An 18,998-nucleotide genomic window follows, 5' to 3' on the forward strand; every position below is an offset into this window, starting at 1 on the left:
CAGAGGTGAGTCTCTGGAGGCTTTGTATCTTTATCTAATATAATTAGTCAGAAACAACATTTGACACTGTCCTGCACTAGACTGGGAGACATAGCAATTCTACCTAACACATAGATACAAACCCAAACAGGTAGCCAAAATGGGGAGGAAAAAAAAATCCCCAAACAAAAGAACAAGAGGATTTTCCAGAAACAGAGATAAATGAAATGGAGATAAGAAATTTATCAGATATAGAGTTCAGAATAAGAATGGCAAAGAGGCTCAACAACATGAGAAAAGATATAGTAACTATGAACAATGACATAGCACTAATAAAGAACACATTGGAAGGAATACAAAGCTGATGCAGGAAAGCCAAGGACTGGATCAGTGAATTAGAACAGTGGTCGGCAAACTGCAGCTCGAGAGCCACATGTGGCTCTTTGGCCCCTTGAGTGTGGCCACGAAGTTTCAATCGCACTGTACGTGCGCGCCCACACGTGGTATTTTGTGGAAGAGCCACACTCAAGGGGCCGCAGTTTGCCGACCACTGAATTAGAAGATAGGGCAAAAAACAATCACTCAAAAAGAAAAAGAAATTAAAAAACAGGAGGACAGCTTAAGGGAACTGTGGGACATCATGAAACATAACAATATTCGAATAGGTGTGCCAAAAGGAGCAGAACATGAGCAAGGGATAGAAAACATGTTTAAAGAAACAATGGCAGAAAATTTCCCTAACCTGGTGAAGGAAAAAGTCACACAAGTCCAGGAAGCACAGAGAGTCCCAAGCATGAAGAACCCAAGTAGGTCCACACCCAGACACATCAAAATTAAAATACCCCAAATTAAAGACAGAGAGAATCTTAGAGGCAGCAAGAGAAAAGCAAACTGTTACCTACAAAGGAGCTCCCATAAGGCTGTAGGCTGATTTCTCATCAGAAACTCTACAGGCCAGAAGGCAATGGCATGAAGTACTCAAGGTAATGGAAAGCAAGGATCTAAAACCAAGATTACTATATCCAGCAAGACTATCATTCAAAATAGATGGTCAAATAAAAAGCTTCCCAGACAAAAAAGGCTAAAGGATTTTATTACCACCAAACCAGCACTACAATAAATGCTAAAGGGACTGCTGTAATGAGAAGAAATATAGAAAGAAACATAGGCATACAGAATTAAAATGGCAATAAATAAGTATCTATCAATAATAACCTTTAATGGAAATGCATTAAATGCTCCAATCAAAGACATAAGGTAGCTAAACGGATACAAAAACATACTCAACTGTATACTGTCTACAAGAGACTCACCTGAAAACAAAAGATTCACACAGGATGAGAGTGAAGGGATGGGAAAAAAATTTTCATGCAAATGGAAATGAAAAAAAAAGCTGGGGTAGCGATACCCATATCTGACAAAATCGATTTCAACATAAAGGCCAAAACAAGAGACCACAAAGGTCACTACAAAATTCTAAAGAGATCCATCCAATAAGAGGATATAACACTGGTAAACATATATGCACCCAATACAGGAACACCTAAATATATTTTAAAAAAACTTCTAGAGAACAACAATACAGTCATACTAGGGGACTTTAACACCCCTGTAACGTCAATGAATAGATCTCTCAGGGGTTCGAGCCACATTTAGGGCACATAAAAGAATCAACCAATGCATGCATAAATCAATCTCTCTCCTCTCTCTCTCTCTCTCTCTCTCTCTCTCTCTCTCTCTCTCTCTCCTTCCTCCCTCCTTCCCTCCCTTCCTCTCTCTCCACCTTCTTCTCTCTAAAATCAATTAAAAAATGTTTTCAATCTTAATAAGCTAAAAAATATTAGTATTTACCATTAGTGGCTACTATAATTAGAAAAAAACAGTCATTATTTTTAAAAAATCTATACTTTTGCCAGAGGAAACCAACCTGAGTCTGAGTAAGCTCTGGACTGCCAATTTGCAATAAATATAGAGGACAACAAAACATATTTAAAATTGTACCTCATGTGTGCAATCAGTAAAACCCAGACCATGGGAAAGTCTAAAGATCCAATGGCCAGGTTTCATCAACAAATAAATTACGAGGAAAAAAAATGGAGAGGGAAACTTTGATTAAAAGATTTAAAAGACGTACATGTAAAGTTTTGTGTGTTTTTTTTATTCTCACCCAAGGTTATGGTGTTATTGACTAATTTTTATAGAGAGGAAGAGAGAGAGAGAAACAGGAAAGGAAAAACATTGATGTGAGAGAGAAATATTGATCGGTTGCCTCCCAACAGGGGATTAAACCCACAACCTAGGTATGTACCCTGACTGGGAATTGAACCCACAACATTTTGATGTATGGGATGAAGTTCCAACCAACTGAGCCACCTGGCCAGGGATAAGTTATTTTAGAATGGACAAGACTAAACTATAGAGTCTATAAATGCACACAACAGTGATGAAACCATACAGAAATAGAGGAAAGTGATTACCCTAAAAGTCAGAATATTGGCAATTTTTGGAGAGAGGGTATGGGACACATGTGTTTTAGGAGTGGCTGGCATAATTCTATTTCCTGATTTGGGTGCTAGTAACAACAGTATTCACTTTATAATAAATTCATTAAGCTATACAACTTGTTGTAAGGTTTTCTATATCTGTATTTTATTTTACACTAGTAAAGTTAAATAACATACACCAAAAAAATCCCCAAACGTCCAACAGAAAATTTGTACAACAATATTAATACGTGACAGAATAAGGAAAGAGAGAACAAGATGGATAATTATATATAAAATGAGAAAAATAATTAACCATGACCAAAATAATCATATTTATTCAACTAGCAACAGAGGCTCAAATGTATAAAACAAAAACTAAGAATTACTTAAAGAAAATCAAAAAATCTAAAAATAAGCTAGAAAAGCTAGGAGATTTCAAAACATAACTATCAGAAGCTGAGAAATACAAAAAAATAAAGACTATTAAGTTAGATTTTATTATTACCTAAGATTATATTTTCCCCAATGAAATCTAATGTCTTAATAATAAATAGTAATAAATATATAAACATGTCAGAGAAAACAGAATACATCTATGAATACTGTGTCAAGAGTCTGCAATCAGTCCTGGGAAAGTAAAATTGCATAACTCTTAAGGGTATAAAAAACTTGCTCCTACCAAAAAACCTGTCAAATATATTGCAGATTTGAAGAATAGTTATGTTAACTGCATCCATTAGCAACTGTCAAAAGGTTGAGTTGACAAGCTTTTTAACATTCTCATTTAGTAACCTGATTTACAATGGGGACAAAATCCTTTTGGCATCATATGAAAAATAGCTAGCAGCCATATCACAGAAGTGTGTAATGATATTCCCTGAGGAACAAATTATCCCACTATAGTATTTTGCTTCTTACTCCTAATTGCTCTCTTTTTTAAAAAAATGTCGTGCCCTGGCAGGTTTGGAAGTGGTTCGACCACGGGCCCGTGGACCTTAGGGTGGTGGGTCAAGGGGACATTACCTTGGTTGCAGGCTGGATCTCCAGCCCCAGTCGGGGCACCTGCAGGAGGCAACCAATCAATATACCTCTCACATCGATGTTTCTCTCTCTCTCTCCCCATCTCCTCGCTGCCCCCCGACCCCCACGCTCTCTAAAAAAAGAAAAAAAATCAATGGAAAAAATATCCTTGGGTAAGGATTAAAAAAAACTTCATTACTTGGAGTGGGAAATACTGGCAGAGTTATTCAACTATTGTTTCTTATTGCTATTCTTTTTCTTTATTTAATTTTTGTTTGACTTTTACAGAGAGCAAGGAAGGGAGAGAGAGAAACACTGATTTGTTGTTCTACTTTATTTATGCATTCATTGGTTGATTCTTGTATGTGCCCTGACTGGGGATCAAATCTGCAACCTTAATTATTGGGACGATGCTCTAACTAACTGAGCTATCCAGCTAAGGCCCTTAGTGTTATTCTTAAATGTTTTTTGTTTCTTTTCTTTTGTTTTATAAATATATTTTATTGATTTTTTTACAGAGAGGAAGGGAGAGGGATAGAGAGTTAGAAACATTGGATGAGAGAGAAATATTGATAAGCTACCTCCTGCACACCCCCTACTGGGGATGTGCCTGCAACCAAGGTACATGCCCTTGACTGGAATCGAACCTGGGACCCTTCAGTCCGCAGACCAATACTCTATCCACTGAGCCAAACCGGCCAGGGCTCTTAAATGTTTTTAAAAATTATTAATGGAGCTCTAACAGCCCTACAATGTACTAATTGTTAATTTCTTTATTTCCTTTAACTGAAATTATCACATAGGAAATATTTTTTAAATATCAGGATTTCTAGTCATTGTAAGAGAAAGACACAGAATCACCTTCAAAATGCTGTCTCAACCTCCACACTATATAATCATACCTTAAGTCTGAGAATAAATATGTCAGCAAAAAAGAGTAACTTGGTTAAAATTTTTAAAGATTTTCCTTCCCCAAAGATTCTGCACCCATTCCAGCCCAATCAAAAAACATTCTTGTCTCCCAGAACAAGGAATGAAAAGAAAAACAAGAGCCAAATAATGAAAGATATAATGGGGAAAGTCAACTAAGACAAAGTTGGTTCTTTGCAAAAATCCACCAAAATACATAAACCTCTAAAAAAAAAAAAAAGTGATCTAGAAAAGAAAGATGAAAATAAGCCATATTAAGAATAAAGACATTATTCCAGATGGGGGTTAAAAAAACACACAATACATTAAGTAATCAATCTTAACATTATGAGTAAAAAGACATGTTGATAAGCTTTAGTCCTTGATATATGAGAAGGGCACATAATCTGTGGCATTCTTCCCAAAAATCCATTATCTATCTATGTCTAATCATAAGAAAATATCAGACAAACCAAAATTGAGAGACATTATAAAAAATACCTGGCCACTACTCTTTTTAAAAAGTGTCAAGGTCAGTGCTCTCCCTCAGGGAGCATGCCTATGTCATTCCCTTCCCCCTTTCCTTCTCCCACTGGTACATGTCCCCTAACCTCTAAGGGACCCCATGAGACATACAACCAGGGGAACAATGGGCAGCAGCCGTTTGTTCCAGGATAACCCCCTAAACCTGTCTCCAATGCCCTTTTTCTTGTGAGCCAAAGCATCCCAGCCTAGGCTCTCCTGTTGATTCTTCTATGCCCTTCCTTATTTCAATGCCCTAAGTGTGTTTTTGCTGCAATCAATAAATTATTACTTTCTTTTCTACAAAAAAAAAAGTGTCAAGGTCATAAAACCAAGGAAAGACTAATAAAGAAAAAGACTATCTTCAGACTGGTCATAAGCACAGATATGCAAAAGGGGCTGGTCCCACATCTACATATGGTAGTTGAGAATATGGTGGTTGAGAATCCAGAGGGTATCTCAGCTGCAGAGGTCCCTCCTGGAGAGCCAGCCCCACACCAAGCTCTCCAGCCCAGAGCGACAGTGTCAGGAGCCCCCACAATATCAGGCTAAGAAAATCAGCAGGGATTCCGTTTATCCAGGTGAGATGGAAGGCTACTGGAAAACCAGGCATCCTCTTAAAGAGCTCACACGAAGACTCACTCCCTCACAGGCACTTACCCTGGGCTGTGGCAAAAGGAGGATGGGGCTCAGGAGGTGCCAGATAAAGAGGAAGACTAAATTGTTCGGCTTCAGGGTGATAGCTATAGGGACAAACATGTCATTTCTGTATTGAGCCCTCCTTCCACATGGCCAAATCAGAATCCATATTAGTCTGATGAACACCATTCGGCCCATCCTGGTGATTCTGAGACCAGCCTCATCTATCTCACAACCTGAGGCTACTAGGTGTACCAGTTAATAATGCGGATTTCTTTCAATAGATGGAGTTACACATATGTTGATAATATGCAATTTGATATGTATGCTATTTTGTTGTATTGACAGCAAGCTTCAAAACTTCATATGTCAAATTTGCTGAAGGTATTAAGATCATAGATATTTTTATGCTTAAAAATGTTGAATTTCGTGCCAAAAAAAAAAAAGAGCATTTGCGGGAAGTTTTAATTCATTACTTTATTTTGAAGAAAAAGTTATCGTATACTTCAGGAAGCTTATGGTGAACATGCTCCATCTCAAGATACTTGTGAACGCTGGTTTAAATGCTTTAAAAGTGATGATTTTGATGTGAAAGACAAAGAATGTCCAGGTCAACCAAAAAAATGTGAAGACCAACAATTACAAGCATGATTGGATAAAGATGCGTATCAAACTCAAAAACAACTTGCAGAAAGATTAAACGTTGCTCAGCAAACAACTTCCAATTGTTTACAAGCAATGGGAAAGATTTTAAAGGAAGGAAAATGGGTGCCACATCCACTGAAGGAAAGACAAATGGAAAACCGAAAAGTCATCAGTAAAATGTTGCTTCAACAGCAAAAAAGAAAGTCTTTTTTGCATCGAATTGTGACTGGCTATGAAAAGTGGATTTATTTTGAGAATCCAAAATGCACAAAATCATGGGTTGATCCAGGTCAACCATTAACATCGATTGCAAGGCCAAATCACTTTGGAAAGAAGACAATGCTCTGTGTTTGGTGGGACCAGGAAGGTGTGGTGTATTATGAGCTTCTAAAACCAGGTGAAACCGTTAATACTGATCTCTACCGACAACAAATAATCAATTTGAACCACGCTTTGATCGTGAAACAACCAGAATGGGCCAGAAGACACGGCAAAGTAATTTTGCTTCATGATAATGCACCATCACACACTTCAAAACCAGTTAAAGACACATTAAAAGATCTTGCCTGGGAAGTATTAACCCGCCTGCCGTATTCACCAGACCTTGCTCCTTCAGATTACCACTTGTTCCAATCTATGGCACACGCACTTTCTGAGCAGCACTTCAAAACGTACGAAGAAGTGGAAAATTGAGTCCCTGAATGGTTTGCCTCAAAACAAGAAAAGTTCTATTGGGACGGTATCCACAAGTTACCTGAAATATGGGGGAAATGTGTAGCTAATGATGGACATTACTTTGAATAAAGCACTTTTGATCTTTCTCTTGAAATTATCATGTTTTCTTTGATAACAAAATCCACCATTATTAACCGGTACACCTAGTAGACAACCTGCAGGCAGTGGCAGGCCTCGGGTGTCCTTTACTGAATAGTTCCAAGCCCAGTACAAGTGGCACCCGGCCTTGGTTTTGTAGCACAGGCAGCTATCAACCACAGATAACTTTATAGCTTCTACCAGGTAGTGCAGGGGCAATCACAGGCAGTGGCTGACCTTGGCCTGCACCAGAGGACCCAGAACCAACACATCCAGTGGTTGACTTCATACCACAACAGAGCACCATCTGAATAACTCCACAAGTAACACACCCAAAGAAGGGTCTTGAAAGGCATCAGAGCCTGCTGGAACAAATCCCACTCTATCGAGTAATCCCCTTAATAACAGCTCCTAGGTCAGTGATGGCGAACCTTTTGAGCTCGGCGTGTCAGCATTTTGAAAAACCCTAACTTAACTCTGGTGCCATGTCACATATAGAAATTTTTTGATATTTGCAACCATAGTAAAACAAAGATTTATATTTTTGATATTTATTTTATATATTTAAATGCCATTTAACAAAGAAAAATCAACCAAAAAAATGAGTTCGCGTGTCACCTCTGACACGGGTGTCATAGGTTCGCCATCACTGTCCTAGGTTGTGGTCATGCATCGCCAGTACTCACAGCCAGTCAGTCAGCCTGAGGGTAAATCCCACTCACTGACATGCTGACAAGGCTCCACTACAATAGGAAGGCACACGCAACCCACATAAGGGACACTCGTGAAGCACCAGGTAGACTGTGCCACTGGGCCCCTCAGGACACCTAGTACATAAGGCCACTACCAAGACCAGGAAATATAGCAGATCTACTTAATTACAAAACAAACACAGAGAGGCAGCCAAAATGAAAAGACAAAGAAACATGTCCTAAATGAAAGAATAGGAGAAAACTCCAGAAACAAAAAAATGAAATGGAGACAAGCAATCTAACAGATAAGAGTTCAAAACTGTGGTTATAAAGGATGCTCAGGGAACTTGTTAAATTTAACAAATAGGTAATAAGCATAAAAAGACATGGAAACTTAAAGAACACAATTACTGAAATGAATATATTAGAAGGTATCAACAGCAGATTAGATGAAGCAAAGGACTGAATCTATATTTGGAAGACGAGGTAGCAGAAAACATCCAATCAGAAGAGCAAAAAGTGCCGAAACCAGTTTGGCTCAGTGGATAGAGCGTCGGCCTGTGGACTGAGGGGTCCCGGGTTCGATTCCGGTCAAGGGCATGTACCTGGGTTGCGGGCACATCCCCAGTGGGAGATGTGCAGGAGGCAGCTGATCGATGTTTCTCTCTCATCGATGTTTCTAACTCTCTATCTCTCTCCCTTCCTCTCTGTAAAAAATCAATAAAATATATTTAAACAAAAAAAAACAGAAGAGCAAAAAGAAAAAGTATCCAAATAAATGAGAATAGTTTAAGGGACTTCTGGGACAACATCCAGCATAAGAATATCCACATCAGAGGGGTACCAGAAGGTGAAGGGGCTGAAAAATATGTGAGCCCTGGCTGGTGTGGTTCAGTGGTTAAAGTGTTAGCCCATACACCAAAGAGTCATGGGTTTGATTTCCAGTCAAGGGTATCTACCTAGGTTGCAGGTTCCATTCCCCAGAGGCAACCAATTGATTGATGTGTTTCTCTCATGTCAATGTTTCTGTTTCTCTCTCTCTCTCTCTCTCTCTCTCTCTCTTTCTCTCTCTTGCCTCACTCCCTCCATACCTCCTTTCTACTCTCTCTAAAAATTAATTTGGGGGCAGGGGGCAGGGAGAAAAATATTTGAATAAATAATGACCAAAAACTTTCCTAACCTGATGAAGGAAATAGACATGCAAGTCCAGAAAGCACAGAGAGTCCAAACAAGATGAACCCAGAGGCCCACACCAAGACACATCACAATTAAAATGCCAAAACTTAAAGACAAAGAGAGAATTTTCAAAGCAGCAAGAGAAAAGCAGTTATTTGTCTACAAGGGAGCTACCATAAGATTGTCTGTCAGTTGATTTCTAAACAGAAACTTTTCAAGCCAGAAGGAACTGGCAGGAAATATTCAAAGTAATGAAAGGAAAGGAACTACAACCAAGACTATTCTACCCAGCAAGACTATAATTTAAAATGAAAGGGGAGACAAAGAACTTCCCAGAAAAAAAAAAAAAGCTAAAGATGTATATCACCACCAACCAGTATTACAGGAAATGTTAGGGACGTCTTTAAGAAGTAGGGGGGTGGGGGAGAGGAGAATAAACACATAAATATCGATAATAAACTGGCAATAACTATGTACCTCCAACCAAAGACACAAGTGGCTGAATGGTTAAGAAAACAAGATGCTTACATATGCTGTCTATTAAGAGATTCAACTTCAGATCTAAAGACATACACAGACAAAGTAAATGGATGGAAAAGATATTTCATGCAAATGGAAGCAAAAAGGATGGGGTAGCAATACTTATATCAGACAAAACAGACTTTAAAACATGGCTATAACAAGAGTTAAAAAAAGGACAGTTCATAATGGATATAACCTTATAAACATTTATGTACCCAACACAGGAGCACCTAAATATATAAAGCAAATATTGAAGTACATAAAGGGAGGGATTGACAGTACTACAGTCATAATAGGGGACTTTAACACCCTATTGTCATGACTGGATAGAATTTTCAGACATGAAATCAACAAGGAAAGAGTGCCCTTAAATGACACATTAGACAAGATTAATTTAATTGATATTTTTAAAGTACTTCATGCCAAAGCAGCACAAGATATAGCCATTGTTTTAAAGTCTATTTTTAAAAATTTTTAACGATTTTTTCTGTTATAGCCATTGTTTTAAAGTCTATTTTTTAAAATTAAAAAAAAAATTTTAATTGTATTTATTTATTTTTAGAGAGAGAGAGAGGAAGGCAGAGAAAAAGTGATTTGTTATTCCACTTATTTATGCATTTATTGGTTGATTCTTTAAGTGCCCTGACAGGGATCAAACCCAGAACCTTGGTGTGTTGGGACAATGCTCTAACCAACTGAGCTACCTGGCCAGAGTAGAATATACATTCTTTTCAAGTGCACATGGAATCAGATTATTTACAATACCCAAGATATGGAAGCAACCTAACTGCCCATCAATGGATGACTGAATAAGAAGTTGTGGTAGGCCCTGACCAGTTTGGCTCAGTGGATAGAGCGTCAGCCTGCGAACTGAAGGGTCCCAGGTTCTATTCCGGTCAAGGGCATGTACCTTGGTTTCGGGCACATCCTGAGTAGGGGGTGTGCGGGAGGCAGCTGATCGATGTTTCTCTCTCATCGATGTTTCTAACTCTCTATCCCTCTCCCTTCCTCTCTGTAAAAAATCAAAATATATTTTTTTTTAAAAAGAAGTTGTGGTAGGAAATATTACTTGGCCATAAAAAAAAGGAAATCTTAACATTTGAAACAATATGGATGGACCTAGAGGGTATTTATACTAAGTGAGATAAGTCAGACCAAAAAAGAAAAATACCATGTGATTCCCCATATATGTGGAATTTAAAGAACAAAATAAACTAACAAAACAGAAACAGAATCATAGACACAGAGAACAAACTGATCATTGCCAGATGGAAGGGGGTTAGGGGGTAAGTGAAAAAGGGCAGGAATTCAGAGACTTGACTTGAAGTGGTGAACACACAAAATACAGTGTACAGATGGTACGTGGTAGAATTGTGCACCTGAAACCTATATAATTTTATTAACCTGTGTCACCCCAATAAATTCAATAAAAAGGAAAAACAGGGGAGGAAGGTATTAAGTAACTACAAATTGACAATTACAAAGCAGTCATAGGTATGTAAAGTACAGTTAAAGGAAAACAGTCAATCATATTGTAATAACTATGTATGATGCCAGGTAGGTATTAGACTTATCAGAGGATCACTTTGTAAATTATATGAAATGTCTAACTACTATGCCATATACCTAAACTAATCCTATATAATAAAAGCCTAATATGCAAATCGGACAGCAGAATGACCGGTCATTATGACACACACTGACCACCAGGGACAGATGCTCAACCCAGGAGCTGTCCCCTGGTGGTCAGCGCACTCCCACAGGGGGAGCGTCACTCAACCAGAAGCCCTGAGCCAGGCTCACAGCTGGCGAGCGCAGTGGCGGTGGCAAGAGCCTCTCCCACCTCCACAGCAGTACTAAGGATGTCCGACTGATGGCCTACCATCAGTCAGACATCCCCCGAGGGCTCCTGAACTACTAGAGGGTGCAGGATGGGCTGAGATACACCCCCCCCCCCCCCGCGAGTGCATGATTTTCATGCACCAGGCCTCTAGTATAAAATAATATTGAATATCAACTATAACTTAAAAAAAGAAGAAAAGAATAAATTCTCACAGAGTAGAAGAGACAAGACACACATGATAGTTAAATGCAATGTAGTGACTTGGATTGATTCCTGGGACAAAATAATTACATCAGAGAAAAATCTGGGAAAATGCAAGTAAAGTCTGTCATTTAGTTCATTGTATTACACTAATGTTCACAAACATACCTTGGGTTATAAGATGGTGATAGTAGAGAAGCAGAGTGAAGGAGTGCAGAGACTCTCTGTACTAGCTTTGCAATTCTTCTATAAATCTAAAGTTACTTCAAATAGAAAATGACTTTCCAACAATTTTGAAAAAATAATTCACAACAGATTTAAGAAGAAATATAAATTTGACTAGTCTTAACACTATAGAAAAACCTGCAGCAGAGTTAAAGATACTAATTTTTTTTTAACCTTCTTACAAAGAAACCCTAGGTCCAGATGGTTTGGAAAGGAATTTTACTAAACATAAAAAAATTTATCATTCAAATTTCATACAAACTCTTTTATTTAAAAGAAAAAGAGAAAACATGCCCTAATACAGCCTATAACAGTGGTCGGCAAACTGGCCCCTTGAGTGTGGCTCTTCCACAAAATACCACATGCGGGCACGCACATACAGTTCGATTGAAACTTCATGGCCCATGCCACGGGGCCAAAGAGCCACATGTGGCTCGCGAGCCGCGGTTTGCCGACCACTGGCCTATAATTATAAGCCTGATACCAAACCCAAAGACATTATGAAAAAGAATATTACAGGCTCTCCCATTCATAAATAGATGTGCATAACTGTAAATAAAACCAGAGGCCTGGTGCACGAATTCGTGCACGGGTGGGGTCTCTCTGGGTGGCCTGCAGGGAACGGGCCTAAACCCACAGTCCAACACCGCCTGCAGCTACTACCTGCCACTCCCGCTCATCCCTGCCAAACTGTGCCTGCTGCAGGCTTGTGCCCAATCAATCCCAATCAGGAGAGGCTCGGACTGCCGCAGCAGTGCTCTCCAGCCATGAGCCCTGCGTCTGGCACCTTCCCAAGGGGAGTGGCCTGCGGGATCGGGCTGAAACCGGTTCTCCAACATCCCTCAGGGCTTCCCGGATTGCGAGAGGGCGCAGGCCAGGCTGAGGGACATCACCGGTGCACAATCAGGCCGGGGAGGGACTGCGGGAGGGCTCCAGGGCATGTCCAGCCCATCTTGCTCAATCCCGATTGGCCGGACCCCAGCAGCAAGCTAACCTACTGGTCGGAGCATCTGCCCCCTGATGGTCAGTGCACGTCATAACGAGCGGTTGAGCAGCCTTAGCATATCATTAGCATATTACGCTTTGATTGGTTGTTCGGTTGTTCTACCGTTGGTCTATTTGCATATTACCCTTTTATTATATAGGATATTTGCAAATCAAATGCAACAGTGGGTAAAAATTATAATAGACAAACACCAACCTGGCTAAGAGAAGAAACCTGATACTAAGCTGAAGAAACCTGAAGCCAAGAAGACTGATGCTGGCAGCAAGGTTAAGGCGCCTCAGAAGGGGAAGCCCCACTGCAGCTGAAACCCCATCCTCATCAGAGGAATTGGCAGATATTCCCGGTTGGCTATGTATCCCCGAAAGGCCATGTATAAGAGGAAGTATTTGGCAGCTAAATCCAGGATTGAAAAAAAAAAGAAGAAAGTTCTTGCTACTGTCACAAAACCAGTTGGTGGCGACAAGAATAGTGATACACGAGTGGTTACACTACGCAAAATGCCTAAATATAATCCTACTGAAGATGTGCCTCGAAAGCTGTTGAGCCATGGCAAGAAACCCTTCAGTCAGCATGTGAGGAAATTGCGGGCCAGCATCACTCCTGGGACCATTCTGATCATCCTCACCGGGTACCACAGAGGCAAGAGGGTGGTTTTCCTGAAGCAGCTTATCAGTGGCTTGCTACTTGTGACTGGACCTCTGTCCCTTAATTGAGTTCCTCTGCATAAAACACACCAGAAATTTGTCATCACCACCTCCACCAAAATTGATATCAGTGATGTGAAAATCCCCAAACATCTCACTGATGCTTAATTCAAGAAGAAGCTGTGCAAGCCCAGACACCAGGAGGGTGAGATCTTTGACAAAGAGAAAGAGAAATATGAGATGACAGAACAGCACAAGGTTAACCAGAAGGCTGTGGACTCATAAATTCTGCCAAAAATAAAAGCTGTTCCTCAGCTCCAGGGCTACCACCACTCTCTGTTTTCTCTCACCAATGGGCTTTATCCTCACAAACTGGTGTTCTGAATTTCTTATAAGAACCCGCTTAAATAAATTAAAAAATAAAAACCAAACTGGGTTTTATCTCAGGTATGTAAAGATAATCTAATATTACAATATCTGCAAACGTAATTGACCATATTGACTAAGAGGGGGGAAAAAACAATCACTCAATAGATATATATGTCATTTTCTAAATATTCAACACCAGAACCAAGATGGCAGCATAGGTAAGCACCTGTACTTGTTGCCTCTCACAACCACATCAAAACTCCAACTAAAATACAAAACAAATATCATAAAGAACCACAGGAAAGCTGGTTGAGTGGAAGTTATACAACTAGAAGTAAAGAAAAAAGTGCACTGAAACTGGTAGGAGGTGTGGAGGTACAGAAGTACGGATGTACGGAGTCGCATGCATAACAGGCTGGCAACTGGGTGCGCTGTGGAGGGAGATACAAGCTCCCGATTGCTCTGAACTCCAGTTCTAGGCAAGACTCTGGGGACCCAGATTCATATGGGGAGAAAGTGGACTGTCTGCCATCTGGCCGGAATGCAAGGGAAGCTTTCTCTCAGAGGTGTTCACAGTGATCATCGTTCCTGCACATTCCTGCACAGGGCCACGGGACACAGAGACCCGGGGACCTCTCCAGGGAAGGGCTGACTAGCAACCATTGCTGTTTGCTCTGCCCTGGTGATTCACTGAGAGCCCGCACCAACCAATTTACAACCCCACCCAAGCTGTGCACAGAGGCTTTTGCATATGAATGGCCTGGCCTTTTGCAACCTAAAACCTAACAAACTGCACCTAGGTCAGAGAACTCCAAAGCTTCCAAAAGGCCTAAGACCCTGCAATAGCAGCCTACACTGCTTCACAGCCGGGCCTCATCTGGGCACTTCCAAACTCCAAACAAAGAGGAGAAATCTGCAGATCTCTCTGTAGCTCCTGCTGGGTAGTCTCAGGCAGTGGCTGGCTTTGCACATCCTTGGGGATCTAAGAGACAGTGCACCCAGTGGTCAGTGTGAGACCATATAAATTACAACTCCTCACATCCATAAGAGACACACTCAAGGGGAATACTCAGTGAGCACCAAAGCCCCATTAAAGCAAGTCCCGCCCCATAAGGGTATCTCTAGCACAGCAGTTCTCCCATTGTAGACACAGCTGGTCGTCACAGCCAATTGGCCTGGAGGAAAACTCCTCCCAGTGATACCAACAGCAATCAAAGCTTAACTACAACAAGACTGTGCACACAGCACACAAAGGGGTGCACCAAGAGTGTCCACCTCAGGTAATTGGGGAGGCTGAGCCACTGGGCCCTATAGGACACCTAGCACACAAGGCCACTCTATCAACAAAGAAAAGCAGCCAAAATGCAGAGACAAAGAAACAGGTCACAAATGAAGGAAATGGAGGAAAGCAAACTACTGGATATAGAGTTCAAAACCACGGTTATAAGATTAATCAAGAATCTTCTAGAAACCTCTGAGAAATATGATGAGACCCTCAAGGATATGAAAAAGGACCAACTAGAAATTAAGCATACACTGACTGAAATGAAGAATAATATACAGAGATACAACAGCAGACTAGAGAATCCCAAGAATCAAGTCAAAGATTTGAAATAGAAAGAAGCAAAAAACACCCAACGGGAAAAGCAAAAAGAAAAAAGAATCCAAAAATTTGAAGATAGTGTAAGGAGCCTCTGGGACAACTTCAACATCTGAATTATGAGGGTGCCAGAAGAAGAGAGAGAGCAAGATATTGAAAACCTATTTGAAGAAATCATGACAGAAAACTTCCCCTACCTGGTGAAAGAAATAGACTTACAAGTCCAGGAAGCGCAGAGAACCCCAAACAAGAGGAATCCAAAGAGGACCACACCAAGACACATCATAATTAAAATGCCAAGGGCAAAAGACAAAGAGAGAATCTTAAAAGCAGCAAGAGAAAAACAGTTACCTACAAGGGAGTACCCATACGACTGTCAGCTGATTTCTCAACAGAAACTATGCAGGCCAGAAGGGAGTGGCAAGAAATATTCAAAGTGATGAATACCAAGAACCTACAACCAAGATTACTCTACCCAGAAAAGCTATCATTTAGAATTGAAGGTCAGATAAAGAGCTTCACAGATAAGAAAAAGCTAAAGGAGTTCATCACAACCAATCCAGTATTATATGAAATGCTGAAGGGCATTCTCTAAGAAGAGGAGGAAGAAGAAAAAGGTAAAGATAAAAATTATGAACAACAAAGTGACAACAAATACATATCTATCAACAAGTGAATCTAAAAATCAAGTGAATAAAAAATCTGATGAACAGAATAAACTGGTGAATACAGCAGAATCAGGGGCATAGAAAGGGAGTGGACTGACAATTCTCAGGGGGATAGGGGTGTGGGGGGTGCGAGAAGAGACTGGACAAAAATCTTATACCTATAGACGAGGTCAGTGGGGGGTGGGGGGGTTAAGGGCGTGGGGTGGGAACCAGGGGGAGGGGAGCTATGGGGAGAAAAAACAGGAACTGTAATAATCTGAACAATAAAGATTTATTAAAAGATATAAAATAAAAATTCAACACCAATTCCAATTAATTTCATCATTCTGATAAAGAATATCTATTTAAAAACTAGCAAAATCATCGTCTTAAATGGAAAAATGTTATACATGTAAACTTTAAAATCAAAAATGACCATGCTCTTTGTCTCAGGAGTACTCCTGTGCCTTTTCCTTTCTCCTCTTCTCCCTCTAAGAAATGTTGCCTTTGGCTTTCTCTCTCCTAAGAACCAAGGGCTTTCTTTTGCCTCTGTACCTTGTTTCCTGAGCCTATGCAACCCAGCTGGCTCACTTCAACTATCTCTGTAACGTACTAAATAAACTTTCTCTTATAATTTGAACAAAAGAAAAATAAAATAAAATCAGAATGAGACAAAGATTCTCATTATCCAACACTTCTCTTCAATATTGCTTTGGGGTCTTAGAAAATGAGATGTGTGTACAGATGTGCACATGCACACACACAGATTATTCAAGCTTACACAGAAAGCACAAAAATGTGCATAAATTATTAGAAATAATAGAATATCACAAGGTGGCTGAATACCAGATTTATACACGAGTCAGTTGTAGTTCTAAAACTAGCAGAAAGCAAATAAAAGAGATAAAACTTTTGGAATAACATCAAAGAATACCAAGTATCTCTAAACAAATCTAACAAAAGCCTTCAGGGCCTTTATAGATAAAGTTATAAAAACTTTCTGAGAAATTAAAGAAGGCACAATAAACAGATAGATATACTAGGTTCCTGGATAGAAAGATTTAATAGTGTGAAGATATAAATTCTCTCCAAACTAACTTAAAGATTCAATTCCATTTCAAACCCACAGGAAAAAAAATTTTTTTAAGGTAATTTACAATCACCTCTAAAAAGGTGACTATATATGTAAAAAGTGCAAAAGAACACTCAGAACACTTTTGGCTTATGGAGGGCAATCTTGTCTTACCAGATAGCAAGGCTTATTACTAGTAAGGTACTAGAGCAGTGATGGCGAACCTTTTGAGCTCGGCGTGTCAGCATTTTGAAAAACCCTAACTTAACTCTGGTGCCGTGTCACATATAGAAATTTTTTGATATTTACAACCATAGTAAAACGAAGACTTATATTTTTGATATTTATTTTATATATTTAAATGCCATTTAACAAAGAAAAATCAACCAAAAAAATGAGTTCGCGTGTCACCTCTGATATGCATGTCATAGGTTCGCCATCACTGTACTAGAGGCTCAACACACGAAATTTGTGGGTGGGTACAGTCCCTAGGCCTGGCCTGCGATCAGGGCCATCTTCCCTGGATGCCTGCAGCTGGCCCTGCCCCCCACCGCCACCCACCCCCGTTTCCCCATTGGCATTCGGGTGACTGGAGCCTGCCGGCGGGGGGGAAGGAACTGAGAGGTTGGCCATTCCACCCATTCGCTGGCCCCAACCCCTGGTTCCCTGTTCGCCATCGGGCGATTGGAGCCTGACGGCCGGGGGAAGGGACCAAGAGGTCAGCCATTCCCACCCGCTTGCCAGCCCCACCCCCACCATGGGTTACCTTCTGTGCGTGAGGCGACTGGTGGAGCAGGGGCCTTGGCCTGGCGCCACCTACGTTCCCCGCCACCCACGCCCGGTTCCCCATTAGCCATTGGACAATTGGAGCCTGCCGGCTGGGGAAAAGACCAAGAGGTAGTCAGTGCACTTCATAGTGACTGGTCGAGCAGTCGTTCTGGTCATTCCGCCATTAGGGTAAATTTTCATATTACCCTTTTATTATATAGGACTAGAGGCCCGGTGCACAAAAATTTGTGCACTCGGGTGGGTCCCTCAGCCCGGCCTGTACCCTCTCACAGTCTGGGACCCCTCGGGGGATGACCACCTGCTGGCTTAGGCCCGCTCCCTGGGGGATTGGGCTTAAGGTGGCAGTCAGACATCCCTCTGGCAGCCCGGGAGCCCTCAGGGGATGTCCACTTGCCAGCGGGGAGCAGGCCTACGCTGCAGTCAGACATCCTTAGCACGGCTGAGGAGGCGGGAGCGGCTTCCACCACCACCGCTATACTGGCAGCTGTCAGCCTGGCTTGTGGCTGAGCAGAGCTCCCCCTGTAGGAGTGCACTGACCACCAGGGGGCAGCTCCTGCATTGAGCGTCTGCCCCCTGGTGGTCAGTGTGTGTCATAGTGACCAGTGATTCCCAGTCGCTCTGCTGTTAGGGTCAATTTGCATATTACTTTTTTATTATATAGGATAGAGGCCTGTTGCATGGGTGGGGGCCGGCTGGTTTGTCCTGAAGGGTGTCCCGGATCAGGATAGGGGACCCGTTGGGGTGCCTGGCCAGCCTGGGTGAGGGGCTGAGGGCCGTTTTCAGGCTGGCCACACCCCCTTCAGGGAGGAGGGTCCTGCTGAGGTGCCTGGCCAGCCTGGGTGAGGGGCTAATGGCTGTTTGCAGTCTAGCCAAGCCCCCCAGCAGGGACTCTCACCCCATGAAGGTGTGGCCAGCCTGGGTGAGGGGCTGATGGCTGTTTGCAGGCTGGCCACAGCCCCTTCAGGGTGGGGGGACCCCACTGGGTGCCTGGCCAGCCTGAGTGAGGGGCTGAGGGCCGTTTTCAGGCTGGCCACACCCCTTTCACGGTGGGGGGGGAGAGGGTCCTGCTGGCGTGCCTGGCCAGTCTGGGTGAGGGCTGATGGCTGTCTGCAGGCTGGCCAAGCCCCCAGCAGGGACCCTCACCCCATGAGGTGTGGCCATCCTTGGGTGAGGGCTGATGCTGTTTGCAGGCTGGCTAC

General features: G+C 41.6%; 1 protein-coding gene and 1 pseudogene across 4 annotated transcripts in view; one reads left to right on the plus strand and one right to left on the minus strand.

Annotated features, from left to right (window-relative positions):
- Positions 1-18,998, minus strand: part of CUL2 (cullin 2) — a 174,496-nt gene that overhangs the window by 69,001 nt on the left and 86,497 nt on the right. The gene's annotated exons all lie outside the window — the stretch shown is intronic.
- On the plus strand, positions 10,954-13,718 carry LOC102422456 (annotated as a pseudogene).

Source organism: Myotis lucifugus, unplaced genomic scaffold (assembly GCF_000147115.1).
Source record: "Myotis lucifugus unplaced genomic scaffold, Myoluc2.0 scaffold_29, whole genome shotgun sequence".
NCBI lineage: Eukaryota > Metazoa > Chordata > Mammalia > Chiroptera > Vespertilionidae > Myotis > Myotis lucifugus.